We start from the raw sequence: 6741 nt of genomic DNA on the forward strand, positions 1-6741 counted from the left end.
CGTCTCTGCTGGGAATGACACTTCCACAAATATCTGTGAAAGCAAAAGACCAAGAAACCAAAGCTAACCCTCCTCTGAGCGCAGTGGTAAAATGAAAGGAGAAAAACGGCTACTATTGTCACATTCACAATGCATGACACCCAGAAACCTATAATAATCTGATAAACACAGTGACAAATTGAGGTCTTGTGTTTTTTTTCATATGTTTTCAATGCTTCCATTTAATCCCAAGACACGCGTATTGTCATGGAGGACACAGTGGCATCTAAACCAACAGAGACTCCCCCAGGAGACTGTAATAAAACACGTAGTATGCACCGTTATCTGCTGTTACATAAACAAGTGGGGAGGTTCTCTTAATTAATGCTAATTGTTCAAAGAGACATCGGTGCTCGTATACCTTCACGTAGGATGATGAAATCAAACACAGATCATCCAGTGATCCTCCATCACTGCATGTACGAGGGCGGGGTCCAAAGTGTGTTGTCCTGGCAGGTCTACAGTACACTCCGAGTCTGGCTCCAGATAAAACAGTCAAACACGCAGATAGATTTCCTATACTCGCTGTCTGCCAGGCCAGTTTCCTGGACATGTGAACAGCATTAGAGGAGAAATGGGAAGCTTTGTTGGGAAATGACATGAGAAAAGATCCATCTCTCCCCTTTTTCCTCTCCCTCTTTTCCTTATTTCTGCTTAAGAATAATCACTTTGAGCTCTTATTGGTGATTTATTATGCCAGTGTGGGGGTTGTTAATTGCAATAGCACATGAAAGAGTCCTTTCTTTCCCCTCTCGATGATTGCAGATCAAGCCCAAACCTAAGCAGCGCTGGCTGGCTCTCGCTGTGATTGAACAGCCCCAAATCCAACAACACACTTGGGCTGTGCCAAATCCCCTGTTCCACAATGTGTTTATTTTCCCCTCTGTTGAAACAAAGAACACAGGTTTGTGAAACAACTAAAGGGTTAGTGAGTGAGCAACGACAGGGAGCGATATCCTCTCAATGCCAGGATACAGCCGAGGCAAAACTGCTCAATTGTTTATGGGTATACGGAATCTAAGCTAACACACACATAAACACAAGTAGGTTTGGCCTATGTAGCTAAGTGAGTCCTGACTGCACTGCATGGGTGTATGCATATGTACATACATCGTGACAATTGGTTTGAACCCTGTGGAGCTGACGGCATTGCGATGACCTCACCCAGCGCGGCACACCATCATGCCGTTGGCTCAAGTATCACATGGACCGGCACATGGCTCTTGGTATTGAGCTGACCTGCCTGCTTTGCCTACCAACCAGAGGAAAGGCTGTTGGCCAATCCCATTTCCAGCAGATTAACCTAATCTCAAAGTTCAGATCACCCTGTAATCTTAAACAGCAGCAGCAGCAGCAGCAGCAGCAGGGACCTGCCTCCCGACCTATCCTCGACTCATTTCCTCCTTCCTCTGCCTCTGTCCTCACCAAGAAGGAACTACTGAATGAGAGAGGAGGGGCGGGGGGGGTGGCAGAGGGATGGATGAGCGCAAGGAGAGAAGGAGGGAGGGAAAGAGGGATGGAGGGGAGGAAGGCTGGTAATTATTTCCAAAGGTCATTCTGTTAATGACTACCCGCTTGGCTAATGAGATTCAGCAAAGCTCCCTCACCATGTTTCACCCTGCGTATGTTTCACCCATGTGCCGAGATGTGTGAGAAGCACAGGTGTGATTTCAGCCCAGTGACAGTCCACTGGAGAGAGAGAGAGAGAGGGGGAGGGGGGAGAGGAACATAAAGAGAAAGGAAAATCAAGCAGGTCTGGGAGAAGGCAAAAGAAAATATAGCAGATCCACACCACTTCCTCGCAGGCCTTACACAATGTTGTTTCTTTTGGCCAAAAATAAAACTAAATGGATTTTTCACACACTTTAAATAGCAGAGACTAATTCGTTCGATTTCACTGTCATTTACCTCAAAAATGTCCCACTTTATTAATTTAAACGCTTTCCTTTCTCTCTGCTCTCTCATTATAGTCTTGCGAGTTGACGGGACATGTGATCCCCGTCTCTGAAGTGCCAGTGTGCTAATGTTCTGCCTCACTCTTGTGAAAATATTTTCCAGCATGCAAGCTATTCTATATGCTTATTTGGTTTCTAAACAGCATGGAGAACATTAGCCTTAAGGAGTTTTCTGTGCTGATCAGCTCACTGAATGACTTCTTCTCATGCCTCTCAAAGACTGTATAATTACTCCGGCTTGAATGCCTTCACTAATTTATCCTCAATGACTTCTACATGTGTTTGCATCCAAGAGAAATAAGGGAGTCGTATCATATCTCCTGTTCTACAGTTGTCCACAGTAATTTTGCGCGGAGTCGTTTTGGGTGCATGTGGTGTAACGTGCGGTGGAGGACGGGGGCGGGGTTGCCACGGCAATCACAGGGCCTCAGTGTTTAGTAGTGAAGAGGGAGATCGGCAACATGGCTTGTTTTTCCTGGAGGATTAAGGTCTGAAGCTGCTTTGACTGACTAAGTAAATTAACCTTATGACATTGGCAAGCTAATACTACAGCAGTTTGTTAAAACAAAGACTCGGATGACAGGCCACATACATGATACAGCACATCTTCAAAAAAAAGGTGCCAGTATGTACAGTATGTGGGGTTGAGTTTGTGTTAATTACAAGTTGAAGAGTGGGCGAGGGAAACTGTTCCACTGTCAATAACTTTTCACACACACACCCTCTGTTCTTGTTGATGTTTACACCCTCAACAACAAGGGCAGAGTTGGTTCTGGAAATATTTCACAGAGTTACACTCAGTTACAAAAAGTTTCAAATGTACAAGCTACACAGTTTTTTCAGAAAGTGTTCAGACCCTGTCCCTTTTGCACATAATGTGTTTTACATTTGAATGGATGAAAATGCCACTTTTGCCCATCAGACTACACTTACACTGTTTGGGCACTTCAAATTATAGTCAGGTAAACCGTGCTTGCTTTAATTATCTTGAAGATGAATCCAAAATTGATTGGAGTCAATCTGTGGCAAACTGAATTAACAGGACATGCATATCGGTACATAAGGGCCCCAGGGTAACACCAAAACAATGAGGTCCAAGGAACTCTCAGTTGACCTCTCTCATGATCAGGGTGAGCATACAAATCCCTTTCTAAATCTCTGAGTGTTCCCAGGAGCCCAGTGGTCTCAGTAATTGTGAAATGCAAGAAGTCTGGAACCACTAGGACCACTGGAGTTGGCCTTCTGTCCAAACTGTGTAACCAGGGCCTTAGGTTGGGAGGTGACCAAGAACCCAACCGTCCCTCTATGAGGGCTTCGGAAGTTCTCCACAGAGATGAGAGAACCTGCCAGACCATCTCAACCGCACTCCATCAGTCAAGCCTTTATGGTACAGTGGCTGGTCGGAAGCCACTTTGCGTAAAAGGGCACATGACAGCTTGGGTGTAGTTTGCCAAATGACATTTAGAGGAATCGGAGAGCATCAGGAAAAACATTCAAAGTCCAAGCACAATGTCTGGCGAACTTCTGGCACTATCACCTGTCCAATACCATCCCTAGAGTGAACCGTCATGGGATTTTAAGGAAATTCGTTTTTTCACATAATCATTATGGGTTATTATAACAATGATAATTTGATCAGTTTACAGTTTAATCTACAAATCAATAAGTGTAAAAAACGTGACGGGGTCTATTCTGGGGCTGTCTGTGAAACTTTGTGTCATGAGCTTTACCAAGTCTGCCTTTGTCCTCCTCCTTTTCCTGTCCACACAATGCTCTGTCCTCTTCAGCGTGGACTTAAAGCTTGCACAGAGGAAAAAGGTTGAACAGACAAAAAGCAGAGAGAAAAACCAAGGGAAACAGTTGCCCATGTTTTCCTCCAACTATATTTACTTTCAGGCACTATATTTTTCTCACACTTCAGTGTGATTGGCAACGTGTACTAAAACTCACCACATAAAACCAGAGTGTTAGATGGTCAAAATAAAGCACCACCCCCAAAACAACCACCACCATCACGCTCTTCTATTTGATGTGCTCTTTTTTTTCTCCTAATAAATGCTTCAAAAAGTCGTAGTGATCTAAAAATAGTCTGTGGTGAAGCTAAAAATAGTTTCCTAGCCGCGGTCCTCGCCGGGAGAGGGTAGAAGAATAGGCCTGGAATCGCTCTCTCTCTCTCTCTCTCTCTCTCTCTCTCTCTCTCTCTCTCTCTCTCGCTCTTTCACTCCCCCCCTTCCTTGTGTCTGAAACATGGTGGGTGGGGGTTGTTTTTGAAACAGAGGAGTGAGTAAGCGAATTGTCAGGGTATTCATTCAGCCTCTCTCTTTCTCTCTCTCTCTCTCTCTCTCTCTCTCTCTCTCTCTCTCTCTCTCTCTCTCTCTGAAGATCCACCATGACGAGTTGCCCTCGGCGACCACATGCATAAGACCAACACTCAGTGACCCTGTTGTGCCTATAAACATTTGATTCTTTGGATAAAGAAGATATTAATTCACTTGTTGCTGTACCCCCCGACACGCACACACACACAGATTTGGCCAAGCAGCGGCTTCCTGTGTGGTTTTTTCTTTTTTTATTACAGGAAATATATTTCTGGAAAGTTATATCATTGATGTACTTTATTTTAATCATCTGGTACCATTATGATATCGGGGAAATCCAGAGAGTTGTCGTCCTCACACATCCAGGTCTCCTCATATAGCTGTAAATTGCTTGCATTGACCATTTCCTAGTGTGCCACTTTGTGGATGCCACACTAGAAAACATCTGTCTGCGGTGAGAGCCCCAGACGTAAAGAGAGCAAGTTAACTGAGTTTGTATTTTATAGACGACTATATGCCTCTTCCCCTTTTTTTTTAGAAATAGGCCAAAAACAAGATGACAGATAATGTATATGATCTACAGGCTCAGCATTTTCTTCCACATCAAACGCCCCGCTCTACCCAGAAAAGCAGAACCTCAGACAAGAAACTAAGTAGCACTTGGATCTTTGTCAGAGGTGTTTTTTTTTCCAAGGTCAGTATACTTAAGCGGAAGTCTGAGGTACTCACACAACAACAAAAGGGCTTTTTAAAAATAGACCGTTTGAAATGTGCCAATATGTGGTCCCCATGGTGCAGAGTGGTGAAACAAGGCAGGCCACTTCTGAGGCCACGCTGCCAAAAGCCAATGCTTTTCCACTACACAGCCCAAAACAATTCACGCCAGCCATTAAGATGAAATGATGCCTTGTTCTTTGAAACTATTTGTGGAAAATCCAGAATAATGAAGATCTATTTTTATAGATGGCATTCCCTGCCCTGCCTAGAGCTTCCCCCCTGGCCTCGCCTCACGCCCCCCCTCCTCCCTACCCTGCCATGATTGCCGCTTGGGCAGGGTGTGGAAACTCAAGGTCACAGTATAGAGGTCAACCGGCTGGTCATTGTTACTCAAGGCCTCCCTCAGGCTCCCTTTTCCTGCTGTGGCACCACGCGATAAGAGACGGAGAGACAAAAGACGATAAGTGACGATTGGTGGACGGACAAAGAAGGACTAGAAGGTGGCCTGATTTGAAGTTTAACCCATTGCCCCCCTAAAATATCTGGAGTCGGTTTAGCTGCTACTAGTGTGTAGTGGAAAGATTTATTGATAATATCAAGTCATATATTGACTTGTGTGACATTACATAAAACTGCTCATATGTCATTACAGAGTATGAATCAAGTAAAGCAAATATAAAGATATTTGAAAATTTGTGTTTTCCTCATACGATTGGTCTTGGCAAAGTGATCAGTCAGAAAAACACGTAAACAATCTCCCTATATCTCTTATTTTCGTAGAGACGCATTATGCAACTGGAGCGTAGACGGGATGAAAGATGGCTAGGTTGAGGGTGCAGACATAAGTGCCCTCTTTATCCAGTTTGACTGAGCTGGCATTGTGTCTAATAATGTCTATCTGGGTAATTATACAGTGTAGTGACTAGTCTGAATGACCACTTTGTTCCCAGGGCTGGGATGCTGCTGTAGCAAACAGTGTTGGATTCTGACATGTGCTTAGTGTGGGTCTCTTCCATATGGGAAACGCTGCACCATCTGGTATTGTGCTGTGTACTGGCTGTCTGTCTGCGAGCGGGCTCTTCTTAATGGCGATTTTAGCACATGCGCCGCCAAAATGCCACAGTTTGGAGGAACCGTGTTGTGCAGCTTTCTTTCCCTCTCACTTGCTTTAACACTTTTTTCCATTTTTGCTCTACTTCTCACCTCCTTTCAAAATTTTCAGGCTATCTAGTAATCCCCTAAACAGCTAGTAATTACACAGTTAACCAGCGCTATGAGCTACACGACCACTTTGCCCAGGGATGATGGACGCCAGGCGCCAGCGTTTGATTTCGAGATTATAGAGCAGCAGGGCACCGCAGGAGTAAGGGGCTTCAAAGCCACCAAATCACTGAAAAGTCATTGATGCAATACTTTTTACAAATGTTGCCCCAACTAGTGCATAGGGATGCACAGACGCTGACTGAAAAAAGCAGGGAGGGACAGACTGTGATTTGGGGGTTCCACTCTTTAGATTGGTAACCTACAAAATCAACCATCTCCTCCCAAATGCTCACTCACTCACACACACACCATGCAGCCATCATCCATGGGCATGCCCCTCGACATGGCCCTGGCATGTTCAAACCACGCTTCATGAAACTGTGGCCTTCTTGCCTTTGGTCTGCCATCTGCTTCTAATAAACTAAGCCAGCCTGATCCCTCTGATGTTC

The 6741-nt window shown here is 44.7% G+C and overlaps 1 protein-coding gene across 7 annotated transcripts in view; it reads left to right on the plus strand.

The window, feature by feature from the left end:
* The window catches only part of mef2cb (myocyte enhancer factor 2cb), a 72785-nt gene that overhangs the window by 45313 nt on the left and 20731 nt on the right, over window positions 1-6741 (plus strand). The gene's annotated exons all lie outside the window — the stretch shown is intronic.

Source organism: Hippoglossus hippoglossus, chromosome 9 (genome assembly GCF_009819705.1).
Source record: "Hippoglossus hippoglossus isolate fHipHip1 chromosome 9, fHipHip1.pri, whole genome shotgun sequence".
In the NCBI taxonomy this organism is placed as follows: Eukaryota; Metazoa; Chordata; class Actinopteri; order Pleuronectiformes; family Pleuronectidae; genus Hippoglossus; species Hippoglossus hippoglossus.